At 43.1% G+C, this 19,574-nt stretch overlaps 1 long non-coding RNA gene across 1 annotated transcript; it reads left to right on the forward strand.

Annotated features, from left to right (window-relative positions):
* The first annotated feature begins 407 nt into the window (after positions 1-407).
* Positions 408-10,803, forward strand: LOC112953066. Its single transcript, XR_003250514.1, has 3 exons — positions 408-492; positions 2,273-2,373; positions 10,702-10,803. It is a non-coding gene; the product is annotated as an uncharacterized LOC112953066 (long non-coding RNA).
* Positions 10,804-19,574: the final 8,771 nt, after the last annotated feature.

Raw genomic sequence — 19,574 nt, forward strand, 5'->3', positions numbered from 1 at the left:
GTATATGCCAATTGACTGCACTGGGTAAGAGAAAAGCAAAACCAAAAAGATCTCTGACTCTTCCCCAATCTCTTTGTTTTGGAGCAAAAGAGAAGTGGTCTTTTTACTTAAAGTTTTCAGTCCCTGGATGAATTGATAATTCTTCACTATTGCTTCTATCCTTTCCTTCCAATGTCATTATCAGGATTGTTTGACAAATCAAGATAATTGTCATAGCAAGCAGTGTCTTTGGCAACAAAATCCAAGCTACACTAGCAGCAATTGAGTTTCAGGGAAAATTTATATGGTATTTCCTGAAATAGCAGGTTGTTAAACTCACAGGCTATGTGCGCTTGCAGAGTAACATGACCTTCTGTTTTTGACAAGCCCCTGAATTTAGCTTTATGGGATTTTATATTCCACAGTCATGCTGGGAGATTAGCAGTCCCTTTACCAAAGAAGAATCTCAGTGCTAGATCATGAATGGTGTTTGCAGTGCTCCTCTGAAGAAAGGTAGAACTTTTATTTTCTCTGTGTAGTCAATATTAAATCTTCTCATTGGGTGTTTTTACYTAAGAGTGAAAAGTATGATCAATCAAAAGGCCTTTGCCTTTGGTTTGGGAGGGATTTAAAAAAAAAAAATCATGCATTAACTTTATGTATCATTTATAAAAGATTCACTTCTTTTAAAACCTACATATGACAATTTTTTGGAAAGATAGTTTTATCTGTGTTGTTGCAGGTCTCGCAAGGCAAGTCAGGAAATGTTGAGCACTCGTTAAATGATCCTCTGTGTTTGCATCATGTAGAAAGGCACAATACAGTATTTTAAATGATGTCATCCAGTGGGGAGCTGTAGCAGCTTGTGATACATGCATGCTGCATAGTGTGCAGGCCACAGAACACACCTAGAAAGGCAGCTGTTAGAGTCATCCAGCCTTTTAATTAATAGAGCCTATTAATTAAAACCAACATGAAGATCAAGTAGTTAGCACTTTGGAGTGTCASGTAATGGCAATCATACACCAGGGAGCTATGCTAATGTGCTGTTTTACATTTTCAGTAGGGTAWAAAGAAGCTCTCTGAAACTAGTTTATAGCTTAGCATCAGGATGGGACAGTGTGGTATTTCAGTAGTGTTCAGTTGCAAGGGTTAGATGTAACAGGCCCTTGTTTCTGCTGTTCCAATTGACATACATCTCTGACTGTCATGGATATTGCCATGCCGTGTACATGAGTGAGCATGAGACATTTCACTTTTATGAAATGCAACAGGCATCTGGAGGTTTAGAAGAGATCACTTAGTCGTTCCTTCTGCGTTTGGGTGTTGTGTGTTTTTTTTTTTTTTCCCCCAACAGGAAAACTTTAAGAAACTCAACTTTAGCGTAACTGAGGAACTGACTTCGTTGTTCTGTCCCTATTGGCAAATGACAGTTCTGTAAATAACCAAACAAATCTTGGGAAATTTAACTGACGTTTTGTAGGCAGCCCATGGTCTGTGAGATGTGGGGCGCTGGGACACTGTCAGTGTCCAGCTGCTGCTTCCCACTTAGTTGTGGAGGCAGGAGGGGTGTCCAGGGTTTCTGGGGAAAAATACCCTGCAGTTTAGGTTCACTTTCTGTTTTGCCTATTGCTGTGCTTTGCTAATGACTGAGGGGGAGTAGTTGGCTTGTGACCAAGAGGAGGAAGGGAGTGGAGGAAGAGGCCTCTTCTTCCTAATCTCTTGTGTTTCTCCTCTAAACCAACCCCATGATTGCTGTCGTTTCACATGTTCTGTCTAGTAAATAATGTTTTGATCCCCACAGTTTGCTGTCAATCACACAGAGGGACTGTAAAACATGAGTGTCTTCTAACAAGTTTCTTGAACTAGTAAAGGCATTTGAGCTAGTTACAGAAGAAATGAGCAGTGGCAGCTGAGCCCATGCTGTTTTTTTCCAACAGAGAAGACTGTGGAGGTCAGGATGCTGCCTTCGTTTTTCCCTTAGTACCAGTATCAAGTACTTAGAGCCTAGTAGCAGCTAAATCTGATGTTTAGGGGAACTTGTGTTGAGTGGAGTAGTGACACTTGACATAGTGAGAATACAAACTAGTCATCTCTTCATGGTACAAGAAAGGAGCAGAAAAGAGTAGAGAATGGTAAATTATGTCCACATACAGTAGTTTTGATGTAAACTTTGCTAGATCACAAGCTTTTAACCCATTTCTTTCAGGTAAACCCTTTCTTTCTCTTCCATACTTCACAGTTCAGCAGAATCTGTTTGATTATATTCCTTCTGCCTCTAATCTGTATTTAGATCTCTTCAGTGAATCTTTGCTGCTCAGTTTGCTTCGAATAAATGATGTGAATTCCTACACCACCGAGCCAAGATAAGTTTTGACAAGCTGCAGAAATTGGGTGAGTGGAGATTTGTTAGCTGTCTAAAAATGTCTTAACTGTGTTTCAGAGTCAGCCTTAAAAATGGTACATATAATTATTGTATAGCATTTTGTTATTAGGAAAAAAATAGAGATTTCATCTAGTCTATTTTATGTCAAGCTTTTATGTCTTTGCATAGCACTGTTTAGCGCATCTCATTAAATTTAATTCCTTATTAAAAATTATTTTGCCTTCTGTGAAGAAGAATTTTCTTACCATTCTGTTTTGACAAACTTTAAACAGACTTCAGTGCAATGGACTTTTAAAGCTGAAATCAGGTTATCTGGCTCTYACTTCTTCTACAAGAGAAGGATAGAACTTTACTTCAGCTGAAAGCTAGCTAGTTCTCTGTAATCATAATCACGAAACCTGTGGCTTGAAGAGAATGACACATCTTGATTCAGCAATAAAGCTTTATTTTATTCCAGTTAGAATTTGTTTTATGTTGTAAGAAGTTACAAGATGTTTAGTATGTTCAGTGATATGTGCTTCCCATCAGGTTTTTGTACATTTTTAAAAAGTAAGCAAAATGCCTAACTTATAYATGGTTTCTGAACATACATTAGGATCATTTTTTCTCTCTGGCAAACTGCTGAGTACCTGATGCATTAGTGATTCAGACCACATATTTTCATGCTTAGGTTTTCCTAAGTGTATATAAGTTAGCACCAGCTTCTGAGCACTTTAAGCTCCTTGTTAAGAAGAGTATTATATTGCTCAAAATCTTGTTTCCTTTATCCTTGCGCGTGCTGCCATTTRCATGTTCTGATTTCATGGGTCTGGAGGGGGCTGGCTAGCAGTTAATCGAGTGTAGAGTGTCACTGTGTTTTGCTTTTTCCTGGCAGCATGTCTGAGACAGCTGCAGAAAAGCGAGTTCTGTACACCACTGAACTAGCTTCCCAAAACATTTGCACTGACAAATACTTTGGATTTTTAAATTTTAAATTTTCTAGTTCATTTTGAAAAGTGATATGTTATAGATTTTAAAAAAAATTGTTGCAAGAGCAGACTTACAAAAGAGGATCTTCACCTCAGATCTCGGCARAGAAGCAAAGATAATGACAAAGAACCCTATTTATTTTACAAAGTTTGCCTTTATTTTCAAAAAGCTCAACTTTTCTTCTCATTCCCCAAAATTTCTTGCTCTTCATAAATAACCTTCCATGAAGAATAGTTGCTGTATTTATTCCAAAAGATGCCTGTATTTAATACAAACATTAGTCTGGAGGTCTTTTGTTCTGACCTAAGATAAAAGTCTTAGTGTACGACAATGGGAAATAAATCCTTGTTATGAGACTATTCTTAGATTAAATGAATGCATTAGCCATTTTTATTTTAGGTTTCTGATTRCTTCAGCTTGAACATTTCATTACAAAAGCACTATCGGATGTGGAAGCAGGGCGTAAAGGTATTACATTAAGATTGGCCTCTCTTGGGGACTTGGATGGTTATGTGAACRTGCCTTGTGTTTGAGCAAAGTTAAGGGTTTGTTTGTTTGTTTGTTTTGGTAAAACAGTGTCTTAGTCRAGCATGCCAGATCTGGCTGCTGTGCTTGCACTGGTACCTGGCTTCTAGTAGCTGCAAATAGAGCAAATCAGCATTGTAGCCTTGAGAGTAAGAGCAGTTTTTAGGGATACAAATAGAAATTAGGTGTCCAGCTGCTGCTGACTGTAGGCTTTGCATTGTTTGGTGCACTGCTGCCCTTGCTGTTTGATTGTTAGTATGTTTTTGTTTGTTTTGAGGGGGGGATTGGTTTGGCTTCATATTTCATATTTTTTAGGGCTGAAAAATAATTATTAGGACTATTTCATCCATCCCCTGCAATCTCAGGTCCATGATTTCTAGCTTATTTTTCAGCTGACTGCTTTTTATCTCAGATTAGGAAGTGAAAATTTTCTTGCACAAGCAGAGCAGGTGCCAGCCACAACCTTTTAAAAGTGGCAGAAAATTTGCTATTTCATCTGAGGAGCAGAGCTGCAAGTAAGCTATGTCATACCGGATCTCTCCTCACTTATATTAATTGCATGGAGCTCAAAGCTTGGTTTGGTATGAGCTGATTATAAAAACAGGACTTGGAGTCAATTTACTGAAAGTATTCTCCCAAATTAGGTCAGGACCAACAGTCYGCTGTTAGAGCATCAGGGCTGAGAGAATAAGAGAACACAGAAAATGAGCAGACTTTTTGTTTGAATAGGTTGTTCTATCATTGTAGTTGTTSAAGTTGATAACCTGAAAGAAGAAGGGTTATTATTTCACAGATAAATAGCCTAAATTCTGATCAGCTGGAACTGATGACTACTGGCATTTAAGAGTCATTGGCATTTAGAACTCATCAAAAATGTTTAGAGAGGGTAATCCCTTCCTATAGGGATATACCCACGTGCTGTCACAGTACATTGCAGAGGCCAAGTTCTCTCTGACAGTATGTGAAAGCTTTAAAATGTCCTATAAAGTCATCAGCTGCAGGACTCGTTGGACACTCATTCTCAATGGTTTTGTAGAAGACCAGTCATTCTAGATCCAGCTGTCTGAACACAGCAAACATTGTTATTTCCCGGCAGTTGTATCTAAAACCACATCTTGGGGAGGAAAACACAATATTTGTCAAAATGTTCACTTTTGTGATAAAGGTGACAAATGAAAAAGAAACATCTGACACTATTGCTACTGATTTCTAAGCTACATTAGGTTATTAGATAAGCCTTAAAAAAAAAAAAACTTTATTGTTTGGTTGCATATAAACAGAAGAGATGAACTAAGCTGACAGTTTGCTCCTGCTGAATGGAATGTGTGGTCTTTTCATGTCCCTTCTGCAAGGCCTGGCATTCACCTCATCAGCACATGACCAACAAGCCAATTGCAGTCTCCTAATGCAGCAGAAAATGTTTGTTTTTTGGTTCATTTTTGTGCCATTACAGTTGATTTGGCTCGTGATGTAGTCAACTGCCGGAGCCAACTCCAGAGCCGCAGGAAGAGCGTGTGGCTGGAAGAGGGGAGGAATTAGACAGGAGTACGAAAGGACTGGAGAAAGAAGACAGGCTGTTTTGCAGTTTTTAATATGTAACAGATAACTTCCAGATGTCTGCAATTTTTCTTCTCCTTTTTATTATATACTGCTTCATCAGTATACAGTACAAGTTGAAAGAACTGTAAAGAACTGTATAGAATTATTGCTGTTCCCCTGGCATCTTCCTTGCTTCCTTCCCTCAACCCCAATAGTACAGAGAAGAAGTTCAGGAAATACTTTGGTGCACTAAAACTTGTCCTTTATTCAAAAGAGATTTGCATGGTTATAAATAGATTGAAATACTKAACTTATAACAGCTAACATTTGAAAAACTAACGTTGTGGTTTTAAAAGAAGGTGGACTGATACCCAACAGTTAATATTAAGTCAATTCAGCATCACAGGGATGAACTGTGAGGCTGAAATTGCAGGTTATGGAGGAAGCCAACGAAGTCCCTGGAATCCCAAAGGCYGGGCAGCCGAGATGGGCACAGGTCACATCCAGAGGAACCAGCACCAAGTGCCAACTGAGGAGCTTTGCTGGCTTCAAGGGCATATTGTGCATCTGTGCCATAGGCTGCCAGTTTTAATAATCCAGTGAAGTAGCCCTGGTTTCTGTGTGAGGCAGTTGGGATCTTTCATTCATCCTGCGTCGTGTTTGTGAGCATCAGCCAGCCGGGGAACAAGAGAGCTCTGTGTGCTCAGCCTTGTGCCCGGGCTGCCGAGTCCCCTGCGCTCTGCAGCCTGGTCAGACCGCAGCCTGAATTAACTGGCAAGAGATTAGTACAGTCCTGATTGTTGGGTGAGTCCTTGTCAGTGATCTCATCCATATGGTGAGAAGGAAGGGGATCACATATATTTAAAATTATGCAAGGCTTATTCATTTCTGTTATCTAGTAATAGCAATAAAGCTGGAGAAAATGAGAGAAAATAGATGGTGGAAAACTTTATTGATTTTTTTTTTCTTTGAGGGAATTCACTTGCTTTTTTTATAGCTTACCCTTTTCTTCATAGAAGAAGATCATATTGAATAGCTCAGGTAGAATTTGCTTCCAGTCTTTAGTGAAAGGAGAAAAAGGAACAAATCTAGAGTCACATTAAATATAAAGAGAAATGCACAAAAAAGCCCTGCTGTAGTTCATGTCATTTATGGCCAATCAGCTTTTTAAGTACACTCATTAATAATTTGTCACAGCCACAAATTAACATTCTAATGAATTCAAAACWTTTTTTTTGCCATATGTTTATAATCTTTCCCCATCCATATTTGGGATTCAAGAAAGATTAGTTAAGTTGTGATGAATAACATAAAATCCATGACTAACCTACTCAGGAGAAGTTCTGTTTGTACAATTCCACACAGAAAAGCCAAGTGACAGAAAGCCCCTCATTGTTGGACACTSAAACAAGAATCTTTTATTGACTGGGATGTGCCCTTCAGAATAAACATTATATGTTTTATGATGCTCTTTGGTAACGGSCAGGTTTTTTTCTTAATTGCAGTCTGAACTGGCACGGCTGAAAGCTTTTGCCTTGATAAAGTACCTTTGGGCACAGAATTGATAATGTACCTTTAGAAAACATAGAGCTAATTCATATTGAAATAACATTACAGTCTCAGAAAAGGAAAAATCTGTTTCTGTTTTGTAACATTACATAATTGGTTGTGTGTTCTTAAGTAATGTGTGTTATGTAGGCTCTGTGCTTGGTAGTTACCAACTGTTATTCATTTTAAGTATTAAAATTTGAGGCTTAAGCCARTGTCTCATTAAAATATTTAACATTTTTTTCAAAGCTCATGGCTTCCAACTGGAAATTTAAAAAGTTGTGATAAGTGAAGGTCAATAGAGATATTGTCAGTAGTCTGTGTGTGTGTTGTAAGGTAGTTATTTTAAAAATGCAGTAGTCACCAGAGCTGTCAAAATGTACTAGAAGTTGTTAAAACCCTTATTTTAGTTTTACTTCTCAATAATGGGCATCTTTGTTGATGTGAATATTTAGAATCTAATCCATGATTTTACTGAATGATAGGCAACATTAGGTATCTCAAGACCCCTTATATAGGAGGCCTATTGTTTGATGTGCCGTTCCATGGACTGGATAATTAGGGATGGTATGGTAATGGTCTGTCAGTACAGAAGCTTGAATGGTCTCTCGACTCCTACCTGAAGTGTGCCCTGTGGTCAGTTTGTCTTGTGCAGGGTTGAGTTCATTCTACTACTGGAGAATTCCCCCCTTCTCTGAATTCACTAAGAACAGATTTTGGGCAGACTTTATCAGACAAGAGTGACTCTGCAGGACTGTAGACCTTGAAGAGGTAGGGAGGTGAGTTAGCTGCCCCAAGGCCAAGGGGAAGCYGTCAGTTAGTGTAGTAAAGCTCTACTGACCTTCCTTGTAATGTAGCTATCCAAAGAGATAGTATTTTGTAGTCRCTAGTAATCTCATTCCTCTTATGAGTCCTGAAAGATGGAGGGGGGGGCGGGAAAAGTAATATGCTTCTAAAAATTTTGAAGAAACACATTGGATGGGGGGAAAAGAAGTCCAAAGACTTTCCTTTGRAGAGCACCAATATTTTCTGTTTTGGGTAAAGGTTATACAGCTGTTTTTATCCCTGGGTTAACATATTCAGTTACAGGAATCATTCCACTCTAATTGAGCAAACACAGGAGAAGATTTATGTAACTGAAGATCTGCAACCGCCAATCAAATTAATTGGGAAAGGAATAATTAGGCAAATGGCAGTGTCCAAATGGTCCCAGTAGAAAAATGTTTGACAATCCCAACAGAATCTCATTAATGTTACTTGTGATGAGCTGTGCAAATGTGGAAGGATCTCAGTGGGATGTCGTTTGGATGTGAAGCAGAAACAATATCAAGGTTTTAAGCTGTCTCGTCTCATTATTGTCACATAGTCAAGGCTGCAACTCTGCTATCTACTTAAAAACCTTTCTTGATTGAATGAGCCCTTCTGAAATACCTGCAAAACTTTGGTTTTAGTGCTTGTTATAGAATTGTTGTGTACCAGAAACGGGTTYTCTTACACCTAGCAGATGCTATTTGTCTCATTTTCATGTTTGGTCAGGCTTATTCCAGATGCATTTGCTTGAAGTCAAGAGCTTACTGTTTCAAAGAACAGAAGCATTAGTAAGCATATTATCTATGCTTTCCACTGTAACCTTATCAGGTAGTGAAGTAAGCGAAAAAGGACATCTCTTCCAGTTCTGATATTGTGGCTTGGGGCTACAAATCTGTTTTCATAGGAAAACAGTAAGCAAGTTAGCTAACATTTTAATCTACATCATGAAGAGATATATTTGCACACCYGTAGGAAATCATATCCTTTGGTTCTGTTAGGGAAAAACATATTAGGAGAGGACTTATCTGAGCTTAATAACATCACTCCTTCCACCTTTACCAGCATCCACTTTGCTGACTGTGTTTTGAGACCAGGACCTGATTGGTTTGGACTGCTGTAGCAAAGAGGTGAATTAACATGGGATTTATCATATGTATAGTAGTTGTCATAGGCAGTATTCCCCTTGGTTCCTGCTCTGTGATAGCAAGGTCTCTCATTTGGTCAGATAACTTTTTCTAAGGTATTTTCCTTATCTGAACTAAGTTAAGTGTTGGTAGGTCAGGTTTTCTGTGTTTGCAAAGTCAAACATAGCCTGGATGCTGTAACTGGAAAGCTGCAACTCTATTAAAAGCTATTGTATTTCATTTCTCTGGGTAATTATGTATTGTAACACTACAGTTTGCATTTTCACAGCTTACTTTTGAGGTATATATGACTCACTAAATATTACACACAATGAGAATATCAAATAGAATATCAAAACTAAACCATAAAAATGAAGCACCTCACAGATAATCTCACAGATAATGATTCAGAGCTTCAAACCTTGGTGGAAAAAAAAAAATCGGTGTTTTCTCACTTCAGAGGAAGTAACCGAGGCCTGGAGAGGTTAAGGGAGCTGCTGTGAAGAATGTCTGTAACATCACTCCTGAAATAAATTGTCCCATAGACTATTCTAATAGAATTAGAATAATGGCTTTCATTGCTGTAGCAGTGAGCTACAGTGCCTTCCTGATTTGAAATGCTAACAGGATTTCGGGGTTGTTTTTTTTAAATCAAAATAAGCTAACAGCTGAGTATTACATGATGTAGTGAATTCATTTTATTTTTATTGAAGAGTAAATTAGTCCCTGTCATGAAGGTCTAGACTGAGCGTCCTGGAAACCAAGAGCCTTTCTTTATCACAGAGAAAGTTTATAATAAAGTTGTGTGCGTGTTGTATTTATCAACTTGACTTTCCATGTTGTCTTTAGCAGATGATGTTTTTAATTAACTTAGCTTTCTGTTACAGTGGGTAAATTCCAATTAGGCAGACCATCTTTATGTGTTTTTTTTTAATGTGAGTGTAAAATATTCACCAATTTTAGATTCCTTGGACCACACCGATTCTTGGGGCCATGATCGTGGTTTGGGATACTTGAGTAAGTGACTCCAGCAGCAGAGGAGGAGGGTGRGAGAGTGCTGGTCATCAGCACCAGAGCTTGTTTCCAGGACTGCCAACCATTCCCAAATGAAGTCATGTTGATGTATAGATGGGGACACTGAGCTGAGCATTAGCTGCTGTGTAACTCTGGGCTCTTTTTAATTTTTTTTAGGTAAAGCTGTGGGTGTTGGCATGGATCCCATCCCTTAATATTCGGACTGAAGGGTATCAGCAGGCCCTGCAGTTCTTACGCCCTTGTGCCCTTCGCCCTGCTCCTTGGAGGCTCCTTACCGCTTCTGTAGCAGAGCTTCACGGAGCTCATGGTGTCAGCAGTCCAGCTCTGAGATCTGCTTTGGGGAACTGCTGCACTAAAGGGAATCTGCTCAGAAAGCAGTCTTCATTACGTCACCAAATGAAATCTCAGTAGCATGGTTTTTATCATGTTCGGGGCTGCTGTGCTGTATCCTGTCTTCTCAGTCCTCCTTTTAAAGCGCAGACAATTCATTTACAATTTACCCATGTCATGTTAGTAATAGAGAATGGAATGACTGGGCACGGGCCAGGCACTGCTGGGGGGTTGTTCTGCCCCGCGCTCCAAACGGGAGGGTGCCAGGGAGCTGCAAGGCAGCCAGCCCTGAAGCACGGGCTTCTACGGTGGTTTTTATTAAGTTAGAATTCAAAAATAGCTGAAAGGCAAACCCACTCCTAGTTCTGATTGGAATCCCATTTTTCTCTAGGGATTGCTGTTGTTTACTAGCTGTATGTTGAAGTTATATTCTAGTGTGTGACTTTTTCCCTGCAGTGGAAAAGGCTTGAGGATGGCAGTGAGCACAGAGCCAAGTTGCAGAGAGCACAGGGAGACCTGCTCGACGCAAATGCTGCACTCCACTTCCTAGAGCTCTCCTGTGCTGGGCAGGCAGCAGTGAGTATCGAGCAGACCTAAAATTAGAGATGTCCTGGTAACGGTGGGTGTTCCAGATTGGCTTCTTTTCCAGCCTAGCTAATGGAAACTATTACATGTTTAAGCCATGTTTAGGACACGTTACATTTTGATGTGTGCAACATTTAGTTTATATTGTTTTTTGTCAGTTTTGTTTATAAAATCAAAGCACAAGAGTTGGTTGAAGATGAATAAGATTAGGGCTCAAATGTGGCTGCTCCAGATACTTGTGAGGTTCTCTTCTGTAATTCTAACAAACATCTCTTAAAGATTCTGCTGTGCTACGTATTCATAATAAACTATTATGAATGTGAGTAATTGAATGAATGAAATGAATAATGAAAAAGATAAACTAACAAACTTTATTATATTTGAAGAAGCTGGTTCATGCAAGGCCCTTGGTTTAAAGAAGTTCTTTGCAGGAATGGTACCTTTTCCTGTACTAGGTAGTAAGTTTGGCTCAGCAGGTTTACTGAACCCCTGAGCAGTTGGATACAGATTCCTAACCCTCCTTTCCTGTTACAGCACTTGACATTAAGGCTGTTGTCTTTGTCAGTGTTTATATTTCCTGAATAGGAAAGCAGTAATATTCCATGATGAAAAATATGCTGCAGTGTAGACACTGAGGGATTAGAAATCAATGTAGGTATTGATTTATTCTAAAAAGAGGGGGAAAAAAAAAACCCTATGGCAATAAAAAAAAAAAAAAACAACAATAACTGTCAGTGGGCAGTGTTCATATCACCAGTTKAAAAAATATATATCTGTGTATTTGTTTTCCTCATTGAAAAATGTCTGTGGGGGGAAAAAAGAATAACCTCGGATAGGACCTAAAACTGAATGGTTATAATGACCCCACTATACTGTTCTGTGTTCACGTGTAATTAGATGGTAATATTTTCAGTTGGAATACTACAACTATCCCTATATGCTTTCATATCAGTTAGAGATGTATGCCACCCTAGTTTTCCAAAAGGAGCAAACAGGCTAAATTAATTCATAGTTGATGCTAATGCTGTATTCACATACAGTTTTCGGGAGGAAAGTGTTTTGTGTGTGTTTGTAGAATTTAACACTTGAAGAACTTTAATGTAAGCTGCAGAAAAAGAGCGTTTATTTGTTCAAAAGTCAAACTATTAAGTGTCAAAAAGCCTGTCTCTAGCATCTACTAATATGATATATGAGAGACTAATAGTGATGTTGTTTTTCCTCTTGTTTTGCCACRTTTGGGAGCAAGCACCTGTGTGGTCAGGTAAGTAGGAAAAGGGTCTGCAGGCGAATCTGTCACTGCCCTGGTCGATGGAGCTGAGTCCTCGTGGTTGCACATGGCCCTGTGATCATGAGACGGGTTGACTGCAATGCTACACGTGAGCAGAGCCCCTCGCAGTTGTGAACTCTGGCTCTGTACCATTTAGCCAGACACTGTGCAGTCTGCACGTGGGGAAGATCACTGTCTTTGCAGGAATGACATCTCCCCTGCTCTTTCCACRTCTCTGCTCAGTATCTTGTGGACAGCAATTGTGTAAATGCAGGAATGGAAGGTTCTTCCCTCCGTTATTACCCCAAACGCTGCCATGCTGCTGTTGAAACGGTATAGGAAGTGCTCAGAAAAGGCATGGGAAGCAGCTCTAGATTGGGTAGCACTGCTCAAGTGACTCATTTGTTAAGGACAGAAGTTCACTGCTGATGGGTAGTATGTTTTTTTTTTTTTTTTTTTTTTTAACCACTGACTCTGCTCTTAAAAGAACACTTGAAATAGCAAAATGAGCAAATTGCTTTGCTATACTGGGAGCTGCTACCCTTCCCGGAGGAAAACTCAGTGACTCAGTGCGTAGCTGGATGGGGCTCCCAGGTGAGTGCACAGGGATACTGGAAAGATGGTTCTTTGCTCGTGCTTCCCTGCTTCAGACACAGCCCAATTTTCAACCTGGCGGAGATGCTTGGGCATGCCAGAAGGAGGCTTTTATTCTCCTCTTTGGCACAAGTTGCTGGCTTATATTTAAAAGGACTGCTGTGGAGCTTGGAATTTTAATTATTTTGAACCAACTTTTAGATTTGTTGCAATTAAATAAAGTATTTATCTTCCAGAAAAGACATTTAACTGGCTGTGAGTAATTGTACCAGACAGTGTGTGTTCAACTATGCTAAAATCTACTGTTGCTAGGCTTTGGTTTTCTTTTCCCAAGGTAGCACTAGGAGGAGGAATGGGCGAATGATATAGCTCAAATTTTAATTTTGAAAACCTGGCCTCCTTCTGAACTGCATAAGGCATTCAATTCTTTTCAGAGTAAAATGTTGTGATAAAAGGATCRTGTTTATATTAAAGATAATATAAAATCCAAAAGTATTTGTCATAGCAATATAGGATGAAGCTGTTGCAAAAAATCATGCAATTCCCTAGTAAAGATTGTMGTTTAAAAACAAACAACCCTCTCTCCCCCCGCCAAATAGTGGAAAAAAATGCATTTGTGTTTTACAAACTGATTGCACTTAATGGATTGAGAGACCAAAATCAGCTCTTGTCAACTTKTTATTTATTTATTTTCATTCTAACTTTCTCCTTACTTCTCTGGATGGAAACCTTTATACAGGCTTAAGATCAACCACTGGAATTAGGTGCCATCCCTTGAAGCCTTAGCCTGCCGTGTAGGAGAAGCTGCATTGTGAAGGATGACGCAGGTATAGTGTCCAGGATTGCAACAGAATTCATATGTACATGCTCAAGTTTTCTGGCATTGTTCAGTTTCACATACAGGGTGTTATTGAGAAAGTTAAGAATTTTGTTTAGTGTGATTCTATTTTTATGGTCTTTGAGGTATCAGAAAAATCTCCTCAAAGGAACTTTCCTTGATTTCCTTAAGGCCAAATAAGAATTGCATAACCATCCAATGGCTCTAACAGAACCACGTGTGTGGAAAGCGGTAAGGAAAATATAAGGAAAGAGATGGGTTAAAGATAGACAGGGAATGATAAATTTCTCAAAGTAACATTGTATATGTTACTACTTTGCTTGTAAATTAACGCTGCTTTATTTATTGATAGTTGAGTGAAACCAGCTCAAGGTCAGAAAGTTACAGAATTAAGAAATGCTCAAGGTACTGTGGTGGGTTTTGAGGGGAGGGGAAAAAAAAAMCCTTCTCTCTTTCTAAAAGGTCACCTGCAGGATGATGTGAAGCGATTGCAGTATTAGCAAAACTGTGTATGTTTGTTTTTTTGGAGATAAGTTATTTCCTTACAGTGATTACTTACAATTGTCAGTTATCTCAGTGGTTATCGATAATTATCAATTGAAGTGATTGATGACAATTTCTGTTAGTCACAGGTAATTTTTTATAGTGGATGTGCTGAAAAGCCTTTGATGTATTTTGTAGTAATTCTTGTTCCTCAAGAATAAGAAGCACTTTTGTCAGAGATTTCAAAACAAATATGAAGCTATGTAAGCAAACAGCTTGTCTATATGCTCAACAGAGTGTTCTGAAATTTTATTAAGGGGAAAGAGAATTTTGATATTGCCACTGTCTTTTATTCATCAGGCCTCCCACGCCTGGGCTGGCAGCAAAAATTCCGCAGGTGACAAACTCCCTGTTGTTGYGTGAGTATAGCCTGTATGTCACAGACCTTAGTCTTCCCTCCTGTTTCATATGACCTTGTAAGTGGTTTGTACATGCAGTACATAAATATGTATAAGTGATTTCCAACTCTGCTCCTACTGAAATGTCATGTTTTATTGACTTGATTTTTGCTTATAGTATTAGCAGGCCACATTCTGTGATTGTTAAAAAAATTATATACATTTTTTTTTCAGGAACACTAGTACTCTTGTTCACCTGTATTTGGGGTCTAGCTACTAAGAATATGTATTCTGGTGAAGCTATTTAAAAATTAAAATGAAGTTGGAAGTATTATCTCTAAAATGTTGCCTTTTTACAGTAATATATTTTGTTTTTGCAAAAGACCATCCGGCAGTTATGGTGTGACTCATAGAATGGACATACATTTCCCAGCTGATAATACATTTTATTTAGGTCATTTTCCACACAAGTTAGCATTAAATGTGCTATTGTAATGTCATCTGATAAGATTATAATGATAAACAAGGCAATAACGTAGAAGTCACCTATTGAAGCAACAGGTACTTGAGCAGGCCSAAATGATTAAAGATGTGAAATACAGTGAGTCCAAAGATATCTCAGATCAATTTGAGAACTGTTCCTGCAGTTTTGTCATCTCCTTCAACATCAGAGAATTGGGATGGGGGCACAAAAAACACATTGGGGCACGTGGTGCACGTGTAAAGCCTGTTGCGGGAGGATGAGTGCGTTCAGCAGGCAGACCTTCTGATCTTCTGAGGTCAAAGCTTTTGCTTTCTATTTCCAGCTTTGATGTTGACTTAACTTTGTTAGGTTTTGAATTTCAGCTTTGTGTAGTACTTTCAGGCGTAATATTAAAGCGTTATTTGTGGTTCCACACATGACAAGGTAGGTGCTTTCCAAGTGCTTAAGAAATACAGTTTGTGCTTAAAGCCATAATGAAAGGAAACAGTTTACATGCAAGCTAGATTTTAACTCATGAAAATCTGTCAATGAACAGAATGAGGATGTGTTGGTGAGACTAGGGTGGATAGAGTACAGTGAGATGGTGACTGTGCAAACAAAAAAATGGTGGAATCACTGAAGTGTTGATACAGATTTTGCTACTTAGTTCTTCATTTGCACTGCTATTTTGAGCTGACGATTGCTTCTTCTATTAGCAATAAGCAGAAGAATAATAGAAATAATATAATGTGGAGAAAATCCCCACCTACTTGGTAACCTCTGATCTGTAATGTAAAATCCAGGGTTTACTGAAGACAAGAGATGATTCAGATGGTGAAGGTCTCAAGACAGGTCATCTCCAAAGGGAGAGAAAGGCCTTTATATGAGAAGATTGCCCCTTGGTGCATTATCAGAYACCTTAACCATCTGGCTCCATATGGACTTGAAGACTTTTTCTCTCTCCCATCACCTGAGGGGAGTACGTGGCATTTGTGGCCACTGGGATCCTGGTTTTCCAGCACTCTTCGCTGAACAGCAGCAGGAGCTAATGGGGAGATTGGGGGGTCCCATTTGTGCCCCCCTCTTTCCCTCCTTCCCCTATAGTAATTTCATGAGTGATGGACTTGTTTGCTGTCTGATACCGTTGTCCAGGACAGAACAGAGCAGTCTGAATGGGTGGAAGAAGATGATGGAGAAAGACACTGGGAGGAAGAGGAGGACTTGGTGTCCCGATGTCGCCTGTGGCTTGAACAAGAATGGAGCCTTCATGGCAAACTGCTTTGGCAAGTGGTGAGAACACAGACTTTACTTTCAAAACACAAGGTATTTCTATAGTTGTCAGGCAGTACGTGGCCTCTAATTATTTCCTTATGCTGTTCTTTTAATTTACACTCCTGGTACACTTCGCTTGCAGATCTGCATTATGATGCAAACACACCAGCACTGTAATATGGGAGCCAAGTCTCAAATCAGAGTTCCTAAATGAGTTTTTGCTGTATCTATCCAAATAGCAAGTCAGAAAAAGATGTGCATGCAAACCATTATTTTAACATCTTACTACAGAGCTAAATTCATTAATAAAATACAAGCTTATTGAAACGCAAATCTTGGCAGTTTCTCTGGGTGCAAACTACTGTTTCATAAGCCTGTGATACAAGTTTGCTCCTCTGCAGTACTAGAATATCAGAATGACTGTCATACTAGAATGCCTATCAGAGTAAAATTCCCAATGTAGGCACAGTTCCTGTACAAAGTAAGTGCTATCTGTAAGGGYGTTATTTTGACGGTGTTGTCTCCAAGTTTGTATGCGTAGCTACTATGACTGTTTCCAAATAAACAGCATAACAGAACGATAATCTTCATTTCTGGTGTTCAGTGGCCTTGTTTCATCGGAAAACCAGAGCACGTGGTGTTTTTGGACACGGTCTTTCCTAGGTCACAGCTAAGGTACTGGACATCTCATGCTTTACATGAAAATATTTTCCCTTGTAAAGATGGAGATTGGGTCTGTAATTGCAGAAGGGCGTCAGCTCTAACTCAGCAACCTTCAGCCTTACGCCTGGCCTCCAGACATGGCAGCAGGATGTCCCCTGGCTGACACCATATGTGTGTGGAGGAGGAGGAGGAGGAGAAGGGGTTCCCTTCCTCAGCTCTCCAAACAACATCCACCCCAGCRGGCAGAACAAGCTGGGCCTGCAGCCGCTCCCTGCACTTCATCCCTTTCCTTGAGCCACCCCTCTCGCACCCTCCATCTTCCCCGTTCTCTCCACCCCCCTCCCCGCTCCTCCTCSCTGCCTCGTTTCAGTGCCAGTCTGCCACTGGGCCCCTCTTGTCGCCTGTGGCAACCAGCTCCAGGACGGCGCTACCTGCCAGGACAAATTCTCTCCACCATTTTAAGCCCTCTCCCTTGCAGGTTGGTTTTGTGCCCTCTTCCTGCTCTGCTCCCGGGCCCTGGCGAGTTCTGCGGTTGTTCTTCTGCTGCCGTGGTGCTTGAGAGCCTCCCTCCCTGCTCTTCCTCCTGCAAGGCACTCGTGCCAGGCTTGCCCCTCTGGGTGCTGGGGCTGCTCCTTATTCTGCAGGGGCTGCTGCCGCTGCAACCCCCTGCTGCCCTGGCCCTGGTTGCAACAGGGTYGTGGGGAGGATGCAGCTGGGGGCTGCCTGTAGCTCCATGAGCAGCGGCTGTGGAAAATGGGGCAGCCTGGGCCCAGGCAGCCATTTTAATGCATCTTGCTTAGCCATTTTAAAGCTTTGCTTTTATTTACTGTTCAGTAGATTTCTACTCGATCTACTASATGGCTACATGTCCATTAAAAGTATCTTGCCTTTCACAGAGGGACTGGAGAGAGGAAACTGCATCCTAACCCTCTCTGGCCACCCTTGCTCAGGGGAGGGGTAGACACCCCCATCGTTAAGGGCCCCTTTAACTCCTCCTGGGCCCCTCTTTTTGCTGGATGGGGTAAAATGGRGGTGGAGGGGGGAGGTCTCATGGATCTAAGCGGGAACGAAACTGCTCCCGCTGCCCTTCAAGCGGCCTGTGGAGCTGTGCCAGGGACCGGGGCCTCCCGCASCTCCTGCCCGCAGCCCTCCCCGTTGCGCTCCAGCCACGACCCCCCCACCCCGCCGTTCGGTAACTTCTTCTCCGCAGGACCCTCGGCGAGACCCGCCCCGGGGGCGGGCGCTCCGCCCGCTGCCGCCGCGGCCCGTCCCACCACGCGGGAGCCGCGACGCCTCCACGGTCACTTTATTTACAGCGCGCAGCGGCCCGGCCCGACCCCCCCGCCGAGAACGCGAGGGGCGGCCGGGCAATAAATAACCGCGCGGCGCCGGCTCAGGCGATCCGGCTGCAGAAGTCGTCGAAGTCGCGCTCCATGAAGCGCTCGCTCTGCATCACATCGTCCTCGGAGGGGAAGTAGGGCTGGCTCTCGTCCTGTGGCGGCCCCGGGGCMGCGGCCCCGGCCGGGGGGCGGGCGGCGGCGCAGTCCATGAGCGCCCCGCGGGCGTTCTCCAGCACGCCCAGGTACGAGTCCATGTCGAGCGGCTCCAGCTCGCAGTCCGAGCCGCCGCTGCTGCTCTCGGTGCCCAGCGAGTCGGAGCGCAGGTGCAGGAGCTGGTACTTCTCGCGCATGAGGAACTGGTTGGTGTTGCGCGGCGCCCGCATGCCCGGCGCCCGCCGCCCCAGCACGTTCACGGGCCGCAGCGAGAGCGGCACCCGCGGCCGCGCGGGCCGCCAGCAGCGCCGGTAGCCGCGGCCCTGCAGCAGCACCAGCTGCTCGGGGCTGCGCGCGCGCCCGCCCCGCACCTTCCCGCGGCCGCGCTGGCAGCGCGAGCGGCCGCCGCCTCCGCGCCGCGTCTCGGTGCCCTTGAGCGGCGGCGGCCCCGCCGCCTCGGGCGGCGCTTCGCGGCGGCCGCGTCGCCACATGGCCGCGCCGCTCACATGCTCCGCGCAGCCCGCCGCGCCGCGCCCGCCCGCCGTGGCCGCGCTGATGCTCCGCAGGCTCGCGGCGTCCGTGTGTGCGTGTGTCCTCTCCCGGCGCCTCCGCTGGCGCCTTCTACCTCTTCACGATCCGCTCCGTTTTCTTCTTGAGCGGAGCGCTTTTAGCGCGCATAGCCTGGCCGCGCCGCTGCGCGCTGACGGGCAGCTTGGCCGCCTTCGCGCCGCCGCCCCTGCGGGATGGTCGCGCCGCCGCCAGCTGCTGCTGCCGCTGCTCTCAGCGCTCGGCCGGTGCTGCCGGGCAGGGCCGGGCGCTGCTGGGCGGTGCTGCGGGGAGGGCGCCGAGCGCGGGCCGCACCGCCTGCCTCGCTGCTGCGCGCGCCGCCGCCCCTCGCCGACTGACGGCGCTCGCCCACGCGACCCCTATTTATAGCCTGCGGAGAGGCCCACGCGCAGCCGAGCAGGGGGGGACGGCGCCGCTCCCCAAACGGCCTTTTCCACCCCAAACTGTCCTTCCTCTGCGCCTCGCGTTCTGAGCGGGGGAGAGGCTCTGGGGCGAGGTGCGTGGCCGCCCCATTCCCGCTGTTGGAACTTGACCGGGGCTCTGCGCGTCCCTCTGCCACGATTTGGTTTGGCCCRAGGTGCCGGGGGAGGCATTTTGTTCCGCCCTATTCACCAAGCGCTCCTGCGCTACGGCCTTGCCGTRGCGGCCGCTATCTCCGCTTCTCTTGCGGCAGCGATACGCAAACTGCGTAAGCCTTTAGTGAGGC

The sequence above is a fragment of the Nothoprocta perdicaria genome, unplaced genomic scaffold (assembly GCF_003342845.1).
Source record: "Nothoprocta perdicaria isolate Ctin4 unplaced genomic scaffold, notPer1 scaffold_42, whole genome shotgun sequence".
Taxonomy (NCBI): domain Eukaryota; kingdom Metazoa; phylum Chordata; class Aves; order Tinamiformes; family Tinamidae; genus Nothoprocta; species Nothoprocta perdicaria.